Source organism: Mandrillus leucophaeus, unplaced genomic scaffold, assembly GCF_000951045.1.
Source record: "Mandrillus leucophaeus isolate KB7577 unplaced genomic scaffold, Mleu.le_1.0 Scaffold329, whole genome shotgun sequence".
NCBI lineage: Eukaryota > Metazoa > Chordata > Mammalia > Primates > Cercopithecidae > Mandrillus > Mandrillus leucophaeus.
The window spans coordinates 421761-442918 of record NW_012103465.1 but is presented as its reverse complement, the minus strand read 5'-3'; the positions used below and the strand labels follow the sequence as shown (position 1 = coordinate 442918).

The window sequence follows — 21158 nt, the reverse complement described above, 5'->3', positions numbered from 1 at the left end:
GCCTTGGCCTCCCAAAGTGCTGGGATTACAGGCACGAGCCACCACACCCGGCCCAACCTTGACATTTTCTAACAGACTTCCGAGGATCTGTTTACCTAACTCTGCCCAGGCTGTGTGACGTGCCAGGTGGTGTATGCCTGAAGTTCAGTTTCAGGCTGGTATGAAGTATTCCCAATAGGCTCCTTGGCTCCCATGATAACAAGACGGTGAAGTAGTCAAGTAGGCAGTAAGGATGAAGGCTCACTTGTCTTGCTATATGACTGCTGTATCCATATCTTGGGTTAAGCCCAACTGAGGTCTGTGGTATCCCCTGCAGACTACCTACCGATATCTACTCTCCTCTTCTTTTAGAAAATGAAAATTTAATTTTATTCAGAGTGACAATGTATTCCGCTTAAAAGTTGTATATCCTAATCTCTCTTGTAGATAGGGGTGACCATACAGCTAAGGTCCAGCCAATGAGATGGAAGTGGAAGTGGTTGGGCAGGGCTTCAGGAACTCTCCTTAAAGTGGAAAGAGACCCAAGCTCAGGTACATGTTTGCCCTTCTCCTCCCTCCTCCTTAGGTCCTGGAATTGGATTACAATGGCCAAGGTTCTAAAAGTACTTTGTACCTTAAAGTGAACTTAAGGTTTGAAGGTAGGCACTAAGCAAGGATAGGGGTGCAGAAAGGTAAGAGGGAATCTGATTCCTGTGATAGGATTTGCTGTATCTGCCCTGGACTTGCTACTTCCAGACATTTATTACTAGAGAGAAAAGTAAACCTGTAATCATACTGGCTCTTGCTATTTTCAGTCTTCTGTTAGTTGGCACCTTTTCTACTTAGAACTGATGAAGTCCTCTGGTGGTGAGCTGGGTTTGGAGCAAGTTTTCCTGGGATCCTATCCCCAGCTGCCCCATACTTATCTTGTGTCCTTGAGCAATTTATTCAAGTTCCTTGTGCCTGCTTAATTTCCTCATATGAGGAATAGAATAATTAGAGCACCTACCTCATAGTAATTAAGAGGATCAAATTAGATAATACTTATAAGGTCCTTAGAATAGTCCTTGGCACAATCTTCATTAAGTAAATGTTATTTTTGTTATGACCCGTATTATCATTACACATGAAAGAAGAACACTTGTTTGTGTATTGATTGTTTGACTATCTTCAATGTTGTTATATCTACTGTTTCGTTTAAACTGCTCAAGTTCTACTCATCTGAGTCCTACATCACAGATGAAGAGGGAGCTCCTTGCTAGTAGCCTTTGCTTCCTCCTTACCTGTAGAAAGGTGAGAGTCGTAGGTGTGTATTTGTATACATGTTTCCTCCTTGATTTTTGACACCAAAGAATGGCCTGGTTTTAATAAAAATTATAGATCCAATAGTTTATCTTTAAGCTCAATGTCAGCAAAAACTCTGGCAAGCCTATAGTTTCTTCATTCCAGATTTTAAATTGCTTTACAAACTTTATATCAATGTATCACTTCCACTCAGCATGAAAATATAGCCATCTCTGCCACACAGGGCAGGAGGAAGTGGCTGTTACAAAGCTTTTGCAGACATATGTCACTGTTTTGCAAGAAAAAAAAACAAAACAAAACAAAACTGAAGGGCAGAGAGGCCCGCTTCAATCCAAAGGCAGAAAACCTCAAGCAGAAATCCATCCAGATGCCCCTCAAGTGACTCCCTTGGTGATGAAAATAGGAATGGTTGAAATTGAAAATGATGTGGGAAGAATGAGGCACCATCTGAAGGAGACACAAAAAACACGAAGCCCATGAATGCGATTTGTTCCCACTCCATTATTCAGCATCTGCTGTTGACCCTTTGTCATTTGCATCCTTTTGTGTTAGGCCACCTCAGAGATTCTGGTTTTCAGCGACAGATGATGAGTTCCAAACCCACTCTGAATAGGCCATTTGCTGACATTTGTTTCTCTAGCAAGGGTGAATGCATAGGGCTTGTTTGCAGCAGGACGGCTGCACATTGTCTTACTCCTGCCTGAGTACAGGGGCAGCAGCAAGACAATGGCCAGCCCTCGGGGGCAGCCCTTAGGAAGATCACCAGCCAGGTGCATGGCTTTCAGGCAGCCAGTTTGGGTGTATTTTCAGAAGGTGCTGGTTTACTTTCTCCTGGGTTTGCCTCTTGGAACAAGGCAGAAACAATGAAAAAGAGTCAGAGAAGAAGCAAATTATCCATGGCAAACAAGGATCTGAGTTTAGCACTCTACTGGCACATTCTGAAGAGTACAGATACACATCAGGCTGGCCAAGTGGGTGTGCTGGGCAGGGTTCAAAGGAGAAAACTCCTCATGCATAGTGACCAGAATGCAGGCTTCACTCAATCCTGAACCAAAGGGCTCATTTCTGCAAAGCCAAATGGCCTGGCAGCTTAGCTGGAAACAAAACAAAACAAAAAACGCATCTCCTTCTAAGTCTGCAAAAACCAGGAAACATTTTTGTGCTCAGGGAGGTCCATACACTCAAAAGAAGCTGCTCATGGACCTGTTTGATATGCAGAGGTCACTGGCAGTACATGTTCTAATAAATGGTGAGGTAAAAATTCACAACAGCAACTATGTTTTTTTTACCAGACTCCATGTGCTCCTCTGAGTCTTAGCCTTCCTGTCTTTTTGATGCTTTTGATAATTATTTAATTGGTCTTCAATCTAAATAGATGCTGTTTGAACTGCTTTTGGGGGCTGATGGAGAGAGTGACTGATTATACACCTCCCAGATGAGTAAATGCATCTTTTCCTTCTCTCTGATCACAAAAAAAGACAGCCCTTTGGACGCACTGATAGACATAAAGTAAGTGGGGAACTGAAGCAGTTTCCTCTGTAATTTTTGATATGTAAATGCTCTTTTTGGAAATATCCAGATATCTAATGGCAAAGTACAGCTTTGCAAATAAACAACTGAATTATGGACAGTTTGGGTAAGTTAAAGGGTAAAAATCACTGTTTTCTTAATTTTTGTAATAGCATACTATAAGAAAAAATGTGAATCTCTTAGACCTAATATTAAATAATTATACATCCTACATAAAAACTTTGTCTTTCACCTGGACTTGGCACTTCAATAATATTTAGTTGATTTCTCTAAAAACTTTGAATCCGGGCCATTTAAGGCTTGATGAAAGAATAGGATGCATTTTCTTTCTAAACTCAGACTTCTATGCTGCTATCAAGTGAGAAGTTTTTAAAACACTATACAAAGACAAAGTATAGGGTTGTTATAATTGTTTATTTTACTAGTCACATCAATGATAATAATGTAGATAGCTAATCCCAAAATATCAATGTGTAAATGCCATGTATAATATGATTTCCTACAAAACTTAGCTGGGCATGGTGGTGGGCACCTGTAATCCCAGTGACTTGGGAGGCTGAGCCAAGAAGAATCGCTTGAACCCAGGAGACGAAGGTTGCAGTTAGCTGAGATTGTGCCACTGCACTCCAGCCTGGGCGACAGAGCAAGACTGCATCTCCAAAATAATAATAATAATAATAATAATATTTTTTCAAATCAGGTCCTCTCTCTGGCTCAGCAGAGCTCAGAAATCCAATTGTTGCCATAGACTGGATTATACCCCTACCTTGTTAGTGATCTTGTTAGGCACTGGAGTAGTCTTTAGGGGAACTCCTGTTTTATGTTATAGGATTCTCATTCGGCTATCAGGCAGAGTAATACAGCACCTGTGTTCTTCCTGCAGTCCCAGCGGGTTAGGAGGATTAGTGAGATAATCTCATTGTAAAACATTTTGACCATCAAAAACAGAACTGGGAGTCATGGATCATACCCCTGAGAGAGCGAGGCCCATCACTGTATCTTTTGCGAAGCCCACAATAGATAATCCCACATAGACCCTGTTGTCCCTTCCCCTGTGGTCTTATCACCTGCATACCCTTCTCTCTGGCAGTCATCAGAGCATGTTGTCAATGTGTCCTCAAGACACTGGCAGAATTTGAGGAACCATATCTTACTCATCTTGGTGGCACAGTGGGAGCTCAAGAAATATTAGTTGAAGAAATGATTATATGCCCATCATTTCTATTATCAAAAAGTATTGCTTTGACTCAACATAATCTACTTTAGTGAATGCCATTCTTTTTATTTTGATGTGAAGGGTATAAGTAGGGCTAGGTGTTGACTAGAAGAACCTGGAGCCAGCTTAGCTTCCCTCTGGTAACCAGCATTCACTTGTTTTAGCAAGAACCAGTTCTGAGTTTTAACGAAACATTCTTCTTAATGTCATTGATTCCTCACAGGAGTTGGGAATGATGACCTACAGAACGGCCTGTGCACTTTGCTTTGGCCAAATGGAAGGTGATGCAGCTGATAGGAGAATGGAAGGAAACAAAAATATGTAGAGTCCCCACTATGTGTCATCATCTGTAACAACATGTTAGCTTGAATGGTGTCACACTGGTGATCTGCAGGTCCAATCTGGACTGAGATTACCTTTGATAGGCCCATGTATTTTTAAGAGATTTGATTTTGAATACTATAGGTCCAGCAGAACAGGTATAGCTCACTGGAGTCCCCATAACCCTGCCTATTATCTCACATGTGATTCATTTTACAAATTAATGTGACCTACAAGTCTCTGGCAGGCAGTCAAATTTGCACCATGATCAGTTAAACCACCTTTAAACTTTTCTTTTTATTATTATATTAAACACATGAAAGAGCTAAGGCCCAAGGCCACTTATCTGGTTAATGCTGTAGGCGGCCTTCTAAAATGGCTTCCAGTTGTCCCCACATCCTGTTATCCACTCCCTGTGTAATTCCTGCTTTTTCTATGGGGTCTGGATCTAATGACTTGCTTCTATACGTTTATAGAAGACAGCAAAAATAAAGGAAAGCTACTTCCAAGATCAACTTATAAAAAACTGTAACTTCTGGGCCAGGCACAGTGGCTCACGCGTGTAATCCCAGCACTTTGGGAGGCCGAGCCAGGCAGATCACAAGGTCAGGAGTTCAAGACCAGCCTGGCCAATATGGTGAAACCCTATCTCTACTAAAAATACAAAAATTAGCCGGGTGTGGTAGCAGGTGCCTGTAGTCCCAGCTGCGCGGGAGGCTGAGGCAGAAGAATTGCTTGAACCCAGGAGGCGGAGGTTGCAGTGAGCCGAAATTACACCCCTGCATTCCAGCTTGGCGACAGAGCAAGATTCTATCTCAAGAAAATTTAAAAAAAAGGAAAAAAGAAAAAACCATAACTCTGTCTTGCTGACACTCTCTATTCAATCGTTTGCCCTCCTGGCTTGCTCACTTTGATGAACCAAGCTCTCATGTTAGAGAGGCCCACAAAGCAAGGAACTGAGGGTGGCCTTTGGCCAACAGTTATCAAGGAACTGAGGTCCTCAGTCTAACACCCCAAGAGGAACTGAATCCTGCCAACAACCACTGAATGACTTGCAAGTAAATTCTGCCCCAGTCAAACCATGAGATGCCTGTGGCTCAGCCTGCGCCTTTCTAACAGCCTTCTAAGAAACCCTGGGCCGATACCTCAATGGCAGCAGTGGAGAAATTCTGAAGCAGATGACCCTACCCAGCCATACCCAGATTCCTCACCCGTAGAAACTGGGAGATAATAAAAGTGTGTTGTTTTAAGCTGTTACCTTTGTGGAAATTTGTTGTATATTAATAGCCTTCTAAACAAATACAATGGCAGAGTAAGAAGTAAAACCTCAACCTCTGGCCTTCTATTCATCACTCAATGCACTGTAGATATTGACGGCGTGGAGTCCTGTTAATCTGTCACCAAATGTCTGTGCTATTATGCCCAGAGTAAAAGGGATCGTCCTCATTTTTAGGCCAGACGAAAGACTTCACAAGCATTAAAATAGCTCCAATTGATCAAAAATTAAACAGAGCAAGATAGAATTTAAAAAGGAACACAAGTCACTAGAGTGTTATGCTTGAAATTATTTCTGTGTTTAGGAAGGGAAGTTTGGTTCTTTAAAGTTACTTTCAGAGGAAGTTTGTCCATGTTGGGGAAAAACATATCCTTTTTCCCTCACCCCACTGTCCACAGCAGTGCGAGAGATTCTACCAGACCAGGAGGGAGCTGTGGATGGGAAAGCTCCATGTGGAACTGCTCAGCTGACCTTGATGTTGCTGGATCCCTGTGTCCGTCGGAAATGAACTGGAAGGGTGGGGTCGCGGGCCCCACAGCAGGCGCTCCCTCTGGTCTTCGCCTTTATCATCCTTCATGATTCTGTTTCCCCGCCTTGGCTTAGGGCCAGCCCTTCTGTCCTGCCGTCTTCTGAGACTGTGAATAATTCCCTCCCTTCATTTATATTGCTTCTGTGAAGTGTAACTTTATCATGTTCCTCTAGAGCCTTCTCTTTTTCTAGGTTATATAAATTTAGCTCTTCACTCTTTTTTCATAACTTGCACTCCAATTCTCTTGCTAGTTTATGAATTTTCCTTCATTTCTTGCACATATGCACAGGTACACACCCTTTTTGCATAGTAAAGGGCCATGGGAAACAGGAACGAAGAAAATACGAAAATGCCAAAATTTAAACTGAGAAGGGGGGAAACAGGAAATGTCTTTAGACTGATAGTAAATGCATAGAAACTTGTTTGGGAAAGGCTCATGAAAAGAATGTCATTTAAAAAAGGTTACGGTTTTTGGAAACTATTCAGTTTCTCCCTCCAGATAGAGAGTTCTAATTAAAATCAGCCTATAAGATGTTTTCAACATGTGTCGAGGGCTGGGCCATGAGCGATCTTTCTCTGGCACTCCTTTTCTCCCTTTTCCCACTCTAATCTTTTCTCTCCCCAGTGAAACAAAAACAAAACTCACTTGCACCCAGCTGATCTCAATGACTCAAACGAGTTCCAAAACACAGAGAGCCACAGAGAAGCCACACTCCTTCAGGTGAAGGACAGGGCATGGGCACTGACTCTACCCTCCCCACCCACCCCACCACCTCAGGGTAACTGCACAGCTCTCCCTGTGTGTTTAAAGTCTGTAGATTGTTATGGAGACAGATGCCCTCCCTGCCTTGCCTCTGAGCTTCTCAGCTCGCAGTACCTGCATCTGGGGGTCACACCTGGGGTTGCTTTATTGCACTACAGGAAATACTTGAGGCAGAATCAATGAATCTATGCCTTGTTTTTGTTCTTCCAGAAACACACTCAAAACCCAAGTTCCTTTTCTTTTATGATTTGAAAAGCTTTGTTTTATTTTTATCTCCCTTTTTCTGGCCTCCTTAATGTTTCTGTTTTAAGGAGTTGAAAATAAAAATGACCCAGGACTTATATGTGGCCACTTCTAGCATTAGGGGCTCACAAGAATGATTGCCTTCTAGGCTTTCTCTGTTACAATAGCAAGGCACTTGGCACTGTGTGGATTGAGACACGACTAACACAGGATAAAATCTGGGCAACAATAACATGCTTTTAACGAAATATTATGGTTACACATTTACTTCAGATCCCAAGAACTTCCCAAGCTTTTACTTTATACTCTCTGCAAAATGTGGTTATCCCTCTTCTACTGGTGGACACCCTGAACTGCAAAGTGGTTCTGAGACTTCCCTTTACTACATTGTTGACTGCAGCCTGAGGCTGGAAGGCAGGGTCCCAGTTCTCTAGAACTGTCACCTGATGTAGCTGCCCTATGGGGGGCGAAATCATGGGACCTTCTGCCATTATGTATCCTTTAGATCTTAGGCTGTTACTGGTGTTTTAAAGTGTTTATACTTACTTTAAGAAGGTGGGACTTATCTTTGCAGGAACCAAAATGTTATACTAACAAATGCCAAATTGTATTATTCAAGACTTACAATGGCTTAGCCTGATGAATAAGTCCTATGGGTTTACCTAATTTGATTTTACTAGGTCCTTGTGTTTTGCAGCTGACCTCAGCTGGGTTGTCCATGGTTCCACTGGGCAACCAGGAGAGATGGAGGCAGGTGGTAGTTAAAGATACCAGGGTTGGCATGCATTGCATGTGGCCTGACTTTAAGCAGGGGAGGAAAAAGGTCCAGGAAGGTTATTATGCCCTGACTTGTGCTCCCCCCAGCAGCACCCCCGCCTGTCCACTAAAATTCATATGCTGAAGCCTTAACTCCCAGTACCTTAGAATGTGACTATATTGGAGGTAGGGTCTTTAACAGGGTGATTAAGTCAAAATGAGGCCTTTTGTGTGGGCTGTAATCCAATCTGGCTGGTGTCCTTATAAGAGATTAGGACATACAGAGAGAGACACTGGGGATACAAGTGCACAGAGAAAAGGCCACGTCACGACAGAGATAAGAAACAAGCACACAAGGAGAAAGATGGTGGGAATCGAGTGAGACAAAATAGGAAGTCCAATCAATGCCTCAGGAATCATCAGATGCAGCCAAGAAGACAGCCCTGAAATATAGCAGGTGGTAAATTCTGTTGACCACAGTTTTCAGCCCTTTGGCTTATGAAGCATACTCTTCCTCTAGTAAATGGGCATGACCAGTAAAAACTACCAAGTCTAATATACACTTTTCCCATCCCGTGTGCAATAAAATAGATCCTGTCTTTTCTCTGTGAGCAGGAGAGCAGGACGCAACTAAGCAAGAAGGAGGTTCTTAGGGAAGCAGAAAGAAGGCAGATGAACAAACCAGGTACCTTCAGTGTTAAGATGACCTCCAAAGAGCAGAAAGGGGATGCATTGGTGCCACAGGTTACACACATCATGTCTGTGGTAGACAGAGTGATGTGCCCCTCAAACGATGCCCGTGTCCTGATCTGCTGAACGTGTGAATATGTTACCTAAGTGGCAAAAGGGACTTCATAGATGTCATTAAGGACTCAGGCCTTGATGTTAGAGTTATCCTGGATTATTCAAGTGGATTCAATGAAATCACAAGGGTCTTCAAAGAGGGAGGAAAGAGAATCGCCGAAGGAAAATGTAATGTGACAATACAACCAAAGGTTGGAGTGATGCACTGTGAAGATGGAGGGAGGGGCCATGAGCCAAGAAATGTGGGCAGCCTCTAGAAGCAGGAAAAGGCAAGAAAATAGGTTCACTTCTTGAGCCTCCAAAAGGAACCAGCCCTGTCAACATGTTACTTTAGCCCAAAAAGACTGATTTTAAACTTCCAACCTCCAGAAATGTACTATAATAAATTTGTGCTGTTTCAAGCCACTAAGTTTGTGGTAATTTGTCAAAGGAGCAATAGGAAACTAACACATTGCCTTTGGCCCTTCCCTCCCCTTCCCTCCCCTCTCCTCCCCTCCCCTCCTCTCCCCTCTGCCCTCCTCTCCTCCTCTCCCGTCTCCTCCCCTTCCCTACTGTCCTCTTTTCTTCACCACCAAACCCCCTCCCCCTTTTCCCTTACCCACTCAGCCCTTCTTCTCAACCTTCCGCACTGGTTTTCTGGCCATTGTGAATCATGAATTGGCAGAGGCTGCCCTGAGGAGAGTGCTGTGTGGCCCCTCTAGCCTGTGGATGCTCACCCTGGTCACAGCTGTGAAGGCCTCTTCAGGACCAAGGGTCCAGGTGCCCTGCGACAGCTAACTTTCTATCCCCGACATCCTGTCAGCCTGGACCCTGGACCCTGGAGAACTTCAAAGTACATAGCAAAAATTTTACCTGAGCCTGGTAACTTCAAATGAATTGCTATTTTATGTATTGTAAGAAAATTTGTTCCAGATACCTTGCTCTGGGCTTTAGAGGCAATAGACCTTAGATGCAACTGTGCAAAGTTGGCACTATTTTTATTCCCATTTCTCAGATGAGAGAACGGATTCGCAGAAAGACAAAATAGCTTGTCCAAGATTGCAGAAACCAAGGCCTACCTAACTTCAAAGATTCACAGAGACAAATGCTTGTGAGGTGAAGATTCTTGTTAGGCAATAATCTGTAATCTGATGTTTATACGCTGTCCACTAGGTGAAGCGTAGCAGGAACCTCACTATGAGCACAGTGATTTTATATGATTTGCTTTAACCATGGTTCTGATTTGGGCAGCAGTTTGGTTTAATGAGCTTTGGAGTTAGAGAATGCTCACTGAGTGCCAGTTCCAGCTGTGGGATTTTGAACAGTATAGCAAAGTGGCTATTAAAATAAAATTATACACAACCTTCAGTTCAGCACTCCCATCCCTGGGAATATAGTCCTTAGGAATAAAAGGGCCAATCACATAAAACTACAATACAAGGATAATTACTTCAGATTTGTTTATAGAAGAGGGAAAAAATGAAAAAAAAATGCTTATCCTAGCGGAATGGCTGAATAAATGGCCTACATCCAAACCATGGACTATTATGCAGCCATTAAAACAATGAGCTAGATCTGATTTGGAAAATAATCCACAAAGTATTATATAGTGAGCAATAAGATAAAGGTAAGTGTATATAACACAAAACAATTTCTATAAGTCAATGACAAACCCTCTGTGTTTGAGATTATATAAGCATGGGGGGAAATGTATTAAATGATGTCACCAGACAAAATACAACATTCATTCTTAATTTTTTAAAATTGCAATAAAATAATGTTAGACAAATCAAATCTATAGCAACATCAAGTAATTCAGTCATAACCCCAAAACTAGCATTATCTTTAATGGGAAGCACTAAAATAGTCCCATTGTAGTCAGAAATAGAACTTGACATGTCACAGACAACACAATTGGGGAAGAGAAAGGAATCACAATTCTTAGAGTTATGAAAAGAGTAGAAAAGAGAAAGGAAAAAATATTATTTACAGAGGCTATGACTGCATACTTGGAAAACAAGAAAACTAACTGAAAAGCTATTACAATCAATAAGAATTCAGAAAAGTATTAGGGGTATAGAAATAATAGATAGAAACATTAGCTTTCATACGTACCCATACATATGCACATATATGCAATAATCACATAGATGATATAATGTAAGAAAAGACCACATCACTATAGCAACCAAGACAGGAATTAAGTTAATAAAAATATGTAGGACCCATAATAAAATGTTTATAATAATTCTGAAGCCTAAAACAACTTTTTAAAAATGGAAATACAAACACATACCATGACAATGATGTGAATTTTTCATGTTCATTTATAGTTGTGATGCAGTCCCAAGGAAAATACCCAAAAGCCTATTTTAACAAAAACTAGATAGTGTCATTCTGAAGTCACATGGAAACATAAATCAGAATAACCAGAAATACTCTGGAAAAAAAAAAAAAAAACAATGGTGAGACACAGGGAATTAGCCATAGTAGATATTAAAACATATTAAAAATCCTCTATTATTAAAACAGTATGGTAATAATATATGAGTAGGCTGAAGGAGTAGACTAAAAAATCCAAAAAAGACATATATACAGACATATATAGATATTTCAATACAGTATATGATTAAAAACTTATCTTAAGTCAATCATGAAATGATTCAATAAATGATACTGGCAAAATTGGAGATCTATCTAGAGATATATATAAAATTGGATGTATGCTTCAATCCAAACAGTGGGATTGTCTCCAAGAGGATCAAAGGTTTAAATGAAAAAAAAAAAATGACAACAGAAGAGTTCTAAATGAAAACATGGGAGAATTATCTCATAATATTAGAGTTGTGACAGTCTCTCTAATTAGGACTCAAATTTGGAAGTGATCAAAGAAACGACTAGTAAATTTGACTCTTAAAAAAAAAGTAGAAAAGTTTCTCCATGGGAAATATGCTGTGCTTAAGGTCAAAAGCTAAAAGACAAACTAGGAAAAGCTTTTTGCAACTCAAATCACAAGACACTAACTCCCTAACATATAAAAAAGCACAAGTAGAAAATGAACAGAATACAAATGATAATGCACTAGAAAGGAAATATTTAGTATAAATTTTTCTCAAACATATAAAAAGATGCTCAACCTCATTAATTATAAGACATACAACTAAAAATACCTGACATCAATTTTTCATCTATCAGATTGACAAAGATCCAAAAGTTCAATAAAAAGTGTCAGCGAGGCTATGTAAAGACAGGCACCCTTAAACTCTGCTAGTGAGAGGACAAATTCACACAATCCACGGAGGTCAACATGGCAGTGTCTGCTAGAATTATAAGTGCCTGCCTTTACTCTTTGACCCAACAATACATTCAACAGGTACACTAGTACTTAGATTTAAAGACACATGATACATGTGAGGGGTTATTTTAGCATTCACTATAAGAGCAAAGACATGAAAACAACTTGAGTGCCCACTAATAACAAAGTAATAAAGTAAATCATAAATTTTAATTTTAGAACTTAATAAAATAGTGATGTGGCTTGGATACTTGTCCCCTCCAAATCTCATGTTGAAATGTAGTTTCCAGTGTTAGAGATAGGGCCTGGTGGGAAGTGTTTCGGTCATGGGGGCTGATCCTTCATGAATTGTTTGATGCCCTCCTCATGGTAATGAGTGAGTTCTCACCCAATTAACAAAAGAAAAGTCTAGTATAAAGAAAGTGCCTTTTTGTTCCAAAGCTAGCTTAGGGGAAAAATTATACACTTTTGCTTTTGGAGCAGAAAGCAGGTATTTTAAAAGGCATATGGCACGAATGGCACTCAGAGGAGGGAAATGCAGGTGGGGGATCATGAACTCATTTTGATGCTGTATCCCACTGGGTGATCGAGCTAGCCACTGCTGGCATCTTTGTGGGCAGAACTAGGTTGTAAAAGTGGCCAAAACTCTCCAGGTGGAAGAAAGTTTCATAGCAGGCATACTTTGGGTTGTAAATTGACTGTTTCTTGAGGCAATCTCCTGGTGGGAGAAAGTTCTGCCCTGGAGTTTCTAAGCATAATGAGCTTCTCCTGCAGGCTGTCTGGTAAAGAAGGGGTAAAAAGTTATGATTGCATTTCTAAAGAGCTCATGTATTAACCTGTTCTCCAAACTGTACCTGGGCCTCTTTGAGCCACAGCTGGAAAAATCGGGATTCAGGGAGCAGTGTCCTGAGGATGCACAGGGCAGTGGGGCTCTGGGCCTGGCCCAAGAAAGCATTCTGTCCTCCTAGAACTCTGCGCCTATGATGAGAGGTGCTGCCGTGAAGGTCTTAAGGTCTTAAATGTCTTCAAGCCCTTTTCATTATCTTGGTTATTAGCTTTTGGCTCCTTTTTAATTATACATATTTCTGCAGCCTGCTTGAATTTCTCCCCTGAAAATGGACTTTTCTTTCTACCACATGGCCAGGCTGCAAATTTTTCAAACTTTTATGCTCTGCTTCTCCTTTAAATATAAGTTCCAACTTTAGGTAATTTATTTGCTCACACAGATGAACATAGTTGTTAGAATCAGCCAGGTCACTTCTTGGATGCTTTGCTGCTTATAAATTTCTTCCACCAGATACCGTTAAGTCATTATTTTCAAGTTCAAAGGTCCACAGATTTTAGGGCAGGGGCACAATGCAGCCAAGTTCTTTGCTAAGGCATAACACATGTCACCTTTGCTCCAGTCCCCAATAAGTTCCTCATCTCCATCTGAGACCTCATCAGCCTGGCCTTCTCTGTCCATAGAACTGCCAGCATTTTGGTCATAACTACTCAAGCAGTCTCTAAGAAATTCCAAAATTTCCCTCATCTTTCTCTCTTCTTCTGAGCCTTTCACAGTCTTCCAACCTCTGCCTGTTACCCAGTTCCAAAGCTGCTTCCACATTTTTAGATATCTTCATAGCAATGCCCCATTCCTTGGTACCAATTTTCTGTATTTACCCATTCTTGTACTACTATAAAGAAATATCTGAGACTGGGAAATTTATAAAGAAAAGAGGTTTGATTGCCTCACTATTCTATAGGCTGTATAGGAAGCATAGTGGCTTGGGCTTCTAGGGAGGCCATAGGAAGCTTCCAATCATGGCAGAAGACAAAGGGAAAGCAAGGTGTCTCATATGGCAGGAGCAGGAGCAAGAGTGGCGGGGGGAAGTTCTACACACTTTTAAACAACCAGGTCTTGTGAGAATTTTATCATGAGGACAGCACCAAGGGAATGGTGCTATAATAAATTATTCATGAAGAATCCATCCCCATGATCCAGTCACCACCCACCAGGCCCCACTTCCAACATTAGGGATTATAATTTGACATGAGATTTGGGTGAGGACACAGATCCAAACCATATTATCTCAGTAGGAAGTGGGGGATAGGAGAAAAGAGAAAAGAGAGAGAAAAAATAATTAAACTATCTTTTAGAAAGATGGGAGTACTGGTTATAGCCTCACCAGAAGCTGAGCAGATGCCAGCACTATGTCTCCTATATACTCTGCAGAACCATAAGTCAATTAAACCTCTAGTCTTTATAAATTACCCAGCCTCAGGTATTCCTTTAAAACAATGGAAAAATGGACTAACAACAAAAATTGTATTAATACCAAGGAGTGTGGTGTTGCCATAAAGATACTTGAAGATGTGGAAATGGCTTTGGAATAGGGGAATGGGCAGAGGTTGGAGGAGTTTGGAGGACTCAAAAAAGACAGAAAGATATGGGAAAGTTTGGAACTTCTTGGAGACTGGTTACATGGTTGTGGCCAAAATAGCAATAGAGATAGGGACAGTGAAGGCTAGATGGAGGTCTCAGATGGAAATGAGGAACTTATTGGAAACTGGAATAAACGTCACCCATGTTACACCATAGCAAAAAACTTAGCTGCATTCTGTTCATGTCCAAGGGATCTGTGGAAGTTTGAACTTAAGACTGATGACTTAGGGTATTGGGTGCAAGAAATTTCTAAGCAGCAAAGTGTTCAAGATATGGCCTGGCTGCTTCTAAAAGCCTTGGATCAGGTGTGAGAGCATATAAAAGACCTAAAGTTGGAAGTTACATTTAAAAAGTACCCAAGTGCCAGAGAAAGAAAAGTCCCTTTCAGGAGAGGAATGCAAGCAGGCTGGGGAGCAACCACTTGCTAGAGAGATTAGCATGACTAAAATAGAGTCAAGTGCTAATATCTAAGACAATGGGAAAAATGCCCCAAGACATTTTAGTAGTCTTCTGAATAGTCCCTTCCATCATAGGGCCAGAAACTTAAGAGAAAAGTATGGTTTTAGAGGCCAGGCCCAGGACACTGCTGTCTTGCTTAGCCTGAGGATGCTGCTCCTTGCATTCTGGCTGCTCCAAGTATAGCTTCAGCTCAGAGAGGCTCAGGTGCAACTCAGGACACTTTGCTGGAGGTCACAAGCCATCAGGCTTGGTGACTTCTATGTGGTGTTAAGCCTGCAGGCACATGGCATGCAAGAGTAAAGGAGGGGGTTGGAAGCTTCTACCTAGATTTCAGACAATGTGTCAGAAAGCCTAGGTGCTCAGGCAGAAGATACAATGGTGGGCCTGGAGGAAGCCCTCAATAAACATCACTTATTATTGTCTCATAGTACTGCTATGGAGAGGAGTACATGAAATAATGCATCTAAAGCTACTGAAGCAGAGCAGGCCTTCAATGAATATGCACGTCCTTCTCTGTCTCTTCTTTCAATTCCCGTATCACCTACCTAGTAATAGCCCTCATTGCTGGCAAATGTTCCCTGTCTTCTCAACAAAGTTTCAGAATCATCTTCCCTGACAGTGTGCTATCATAAAGGAAAGTACACCTAAAAGATGTAAATAGTGATAAATGACTTGTTGTCTCAAAGGCCATTTACTCTCCTTATACTACATTTCTCTAATAATTGTAAACCACAGATTTAGTCTTGAGCTGCTCAGCTAGAAGACAGTAGAATTATAAATGCAGCTGAGGAATCTCAATGATCAAATTCTGTTGCACATTAACAATTATGCTCAGTAATTTTAAATTTCCAAGTGACCAAAATTTAAGAGATATGCAAATTAATTAATTAACCAATACTTTTTAGCTTCTCCTTTTTTCTCCCTTCTTGATATCAATGTTTGCATTGACTGGATCTTCTTACTTCAGTCTAAGGAGAAATCATATCTCAGAGTGTGTCACTCATCATTAATCAATTTGATCAATAGTTATTAGGTGCCTGCTAAATGCAAAACATGATGTTGGTCTCTGCATGGTACAAGAAAAACTGTATAAAAGTCATGACTTTACTTTAAAAACTGAATAACACAAAGTAAACCAATACTTAGAATAAGAAAGTAAGATGTAATTAATTCCAGTCCTTTCAATTTAGAATTTTCCTATGAAAAAAGAGATTAGTATGCCAACAATTTATATCATAAAGTAGAGACAGGGAATGCTAACCTACTTTAGATAGTGAGCTTCACAATTTTTGAAACACTCAGTTACATTTTACATAAATAATGCATGTTGATTATTAATCATTCTTATCTGTTCAATAAGGGAGATCTAAGCGTGTTTACCATGCTATATTTTATAGGCAGAGTTTAGTTAACATTTGGGGATATAAATCTCACTTTTGAATAATATAATGTCTAATTCAAGTCTTATTTGGAGCCTAGAGGGGGAGATCAGTTAGAGGTGAGGAAGTTTTAGTTTTACGCACTATCTTGTTTTTTCCCACAGCCCTTCAATATGGCTGTCATTATTCCCACTTTATAGGCAATACAGATAAGAGCTTAGGAAGAGAGGGTCCTAGCTCAAGCCTCCCTGAACAGTAAACAGCCACAGTTTGGGTCTGCTTGCTGCAAGGCACATGCCCTTGGCCCTCTTCAACCCAACGTCAAGTTCTGCTTGCACTTCACTGTAGGTGTGAGTGAGACAGAAGGCCAAGGCTAGGCATGCCCATGACTGTAGCACAGAGTGTCAGCAATGGCCAAAGGGGAACTCAACTCTTTGCAGTGGCCTCCTGAGAGCAGAGAACTGAAAAACAGGCCATGATTTCAGATTTCAAGCCCTCAGAAGAAAGTGCTTCTGGTTGAGTAGAGGGAATCTACTTTTCAGGCCTTTGTAAATGATCACTCAGCTGTGCAGCATTTTTAGGGTGGGGAACTGCCTTTATTTCTACAATTTCATTGCATATGATACCCCAGGTTCACCTGAGCTATCCTTCGGAGATCTCCTCTCTTCTTAGTAGTCTGTTAGTTATTCTGAAAAGATTGTGTCAAATAAAAATTTTGTTATCCACATGTTTCATAAGCTGACTAATTTTTCATTCAGACACTAATCATTTTGGAAATACCAGAGCAACTGGGAGGAATTTCCAGGTTGTACTCCACAGAACAAGACTATTGAATCCGCCCCAGTTCGTTTCCCATCCTGTAGACTTTCTGTGCCCTCCTCCATGACCTGTGTAATCTCTCTTCCAAAAAGCAAATGAGCCTCTAGTTGATCTGGACAGAAAAATATGCAAAAGGAATCTGGGGTGGGAGTGAAGGGATATAGATATAACCTGATACTGTAAGTATTCATCCATCTCTCTGAATAGAAGAATTAGGAAAATGGGTCCCTGTGGTGCAAAGAATGTAAGATAAATTCCTGATATTTTTCTTTCTTTTTGTTCTCTTCATTTCTCCATGAGAGTAGTAGTAATAGTGGCCACAACTTCAAGAGAAACCTCGTCTTTCCAGCCAGTGAATTGGAAAAATACACCCCACAGAACCAAAGAGTAGAAACAATATTGCAAAAAGGAGAATGGGAGAAAGAGATCCCCCAATTCCACATATGAATTGATACAAGTCCCAGGTTCACCCCAAACTGCATGTGTGCACCCAAAGAAGCACAAGCTTTGAGAAGTGAACTACCATATAATTCACTGACCACATCCAAGACTCACCCTTTCTGTGACATATGTGAGAAGCACATCCAAATAGACTTTGAATATGGAACGGACTTTGGAACCACTGTTCACAGAAGACAAGACAGGTTTATTATCTGCTTAAAAAACAACAAACAAACAAAAACCGAAAATCTATTTTCTCCAGAGGATTTTAATAAGACCCAGAGCTTCACAGTGTAATATACAAAATGTCCAGGCAAAATCCAAATTACTAGACATACTAAAACCTGGAAAATCTCACCTATGCTCAAGTAAAAGACAGATGTTGGCCATGCGGGGTGGCTCACACCTGTAATCACAGCACTTTGGGAGGCGATGTGGGTGGATCACCTGAGGTCAAGAGTTTGAGACCAGCCTGGTCAAAATGGTGAATCCCTGTCTGTACTAAAAATACAAAAATTAGCTGGCGTGATGGCGCACTCCTGTAATCCCAGTTACTCTGGAGACTGAGGCAGGAGAATCGCTTGAACCTGGGAGGTGGAGGTTGCAGTGAGTGGGACTCGTACCACTGCACCCCAGCCTGGGCAACAGAGCGAGACTCCCCGCCCCCACCCCCCAAGAAAAAGATGCGAACTCTGAGGTGACGCAGATGTTGAAATTATCAGGTAAAAACTTTAAAGCAGCTATTTAAACCTTTCTTTATGAGGTAAGCTGAGGTGGAGCATACTTCAGGGAAGGAAGGAAGAAAAGAGAATTGAATTGCTTGCTCTTTCTCATCTCCTGTATCCATTAGTCAAAGTTTGCCCTACAAAAAATTAACTCATCTTCACACTTTTGGTCATATCACACAGCCCCTTTGGAAGCCCCTTAGCAAACAAGAGCTCATGTCCTAAATCAGAGGTCAAGAAACTTTTTCTGTAAAGTGCTGGATAGTCAATTTTAGTAAATTTGCAGTCCATGCAGTTCCTTTCATAACTGCTCAATTCTGACATTATACTGCCAAAGCAAATATATACAATACATAAATAAATGGGCATGATTGTATTCCAGTCAAACTTTACTAAAACAAGCAGCAGACTGGATTCAAGGCACAGGTCATAGTTTGCTGACCCCTGTCCTATAGGGTAATTCTTCATCCAAATTCAGAAGTAGTGGGGAGATCTGGAGATTTCGGGATGATGGTGTACATGATAAAACCAGTGAAGCCTATGATTGAGTCCATTTGTCATCTCCTTTGCCATAAATTATGTATGTTGGTCTGAGGCAGTGTTGTATAGGATCTGATGCAAATAGACTAGATATTCTGTAAGCCCTCAGATTGTGAAGGCACTGTGGATAAATCCACACCAGGAATAGTCACTTCAAAGGTAAATCACTACCCTCTCCAGAGAGGAAAAGATCTAAAATAATAAATAAGACACAGAGTGTCTTGGTGGTCTTCCCAAGGATGGTGTCATATTGCTGGCTCTGTGTTGATCACTGTTGGTTGATTGGCCTTTATTGGTAGCAATAGCTACACAATCCTTGATGAAGGGAGCCCATTTGGGTCCATACAAAGGTTCCATTCCTGCTACCATATGGATACTCTGTTAGTCCATTGCAGAATCACTAGAAAAGACAAAAAAAAAAAAAAGACTGATTGGTACCCATAGGATAAAACACTCTGACTACCTGGCTGGCTGTTGATAGATTTTTCTGCAGTTGATTTTTTTTTATGGTAGGCATTAATACGAAATCCAAATATCTGTACAACTTGTGCCCTTTCTCACAGACCCATCTAGAGATTTCGGGATGATGGTGCACATGATAAAACCAGTGAAGCCTATAATTGAGTCCATTTGTCATCTCCTTTGCCATAAATTATCTATGTTTACCAGACCTCGTAGTCAATGATTTTCTGGTCTTGTTATTCTCCGTCTCCTCCTCAAGCCTCCATTCACCACCGCTCTCGGGTCAGTGTATATCTATCCCTCAGGCTGCCTCTTCCTCCATATGAAATGATGGCAAGTCTACTGTACACAGCTCTGCCCACTAGAGGGTTTCCCTTTACCCCTTTTCTTCGCCATCAATTCAGGTCCAACCTGCATGGTGCTGTCATGTAGCGGCTGCCCATTTACAACTAGCACCAACATATTGCTCAGACTCATTAGTGAATTGGAACAGAACCCTTTAGACCTTCATTAGTCAATTGTGGAAAAAATCTCATTGGTCAAAGGTATGATGAGTGAGGGAGAGGCATCAATGTAACTTAAGTAGTTAATACAGGGATCTGGGCCATCTGATTTTGTAATTTACTCATTCTTTAGGAGGTCCTGGAACCTTGTCCCCAATAAACTCCTTTCATTGTACAGTGATTTGCTGTTGTGGCTGCTCTACTACTTGGTTCAATGGACCTGATGATATCCAGACCATAAAGAGCATCTTAGTTCATAGAGGCGCTTGGTGCTCCATGATGACGTGTGCAGTCTCCGGTAGGAAACACTTAAATGACAGGAGCTGTTTTGCAAACATCGTAATTCTCTGCTGAAGAAGGCATGGCCTTCTCCAGAACTCTATGGATCTGCCCACAGCTCATTTTTAATGACTTTCCAGAAACTCGCTACATTATCTTTATCTATCCAAACCGTTAGCCACCACTGAAACTGCAGCTTGTTGAGTCTAAAGCTGCTGCAAAACCCTATTTTTGCCCTGGGCTTTGTTTGAGGTCTTCTGAGTCAACCCATGAATGGGTTGCAGAAAGATTCCCAAGTATAGCATATGCTTCCTCCAAAATCCAGAATGAGATACAAGTGTTGTGCCTCATCACAAATGACAGAAAGTGAGAGGTACAACAACTTGTCTTTTACATTAGAATGAATGCCCTGGCACGTCCTTAACTACTGGACACCTGAAAACTTCACTGATGGGGCAGACTGTTACATCTCCTTTTTTTCCCATCTCCCAACTTTGGGCATGCATACTTCTTACTAGGGCAGCTAGTGTACACTCCACTTCTAGTTCACCAGTCCACTTAACATGGTATTATCAGTACAGTGGACCAATGTGATGTTCTGTGGAATGTCAAGATGATCAAGGTCTCTGGACTACATTATAGCCTTACAGCAATACAGTAAACATATACTGATATCCTCTTCATATTATGACATGCTACTTTTAATTCTCCCTATTATTGCATATCCAGAAGAAAGCATTCATTAAATCCATAGCAGTAGATTTTGGACCAAAGGCTATGTTGAAATTCTCTACTGAACATACTACATCTGGCCTAACAGTTGTGATTGTGACATTGCTAGGTTAAGTTAATGATACTCCACTTCCCTAAGTATTCTGATGTGTTCCTTAACACTACACCAGGGAAATCTGGGCATCTTAAACTTCATTTTTATAGAAGCCATCATCATGTTCAATATTCTATATCCTTTTCTACAGAATATTGAACAAGCTCCAGATATCCTTGCCAAAGCACTGAAGCTCAAATCATGGTGCATTCCCCATATCAATACATTCTTCTGTATTCAATGTATATTCTGTGCCCTCCATCTCTCTCAGCCCAACATTCTCAGGATCCATTTCATACCATGT

General features: G+C 41.0%; 1 pseudogene; it reads right to left on the bottom strand.

Annotated features, from left to right (window-relative positions):
• LOC105545456 overlaps positions 1-6204 on the bottom strand; it is a 174290-nt pseudogene extending 168086 nt beyond the window's left edge.
• Between the last annotated feature and the right edge of the window lie 14954 nt (positions 6205-21158).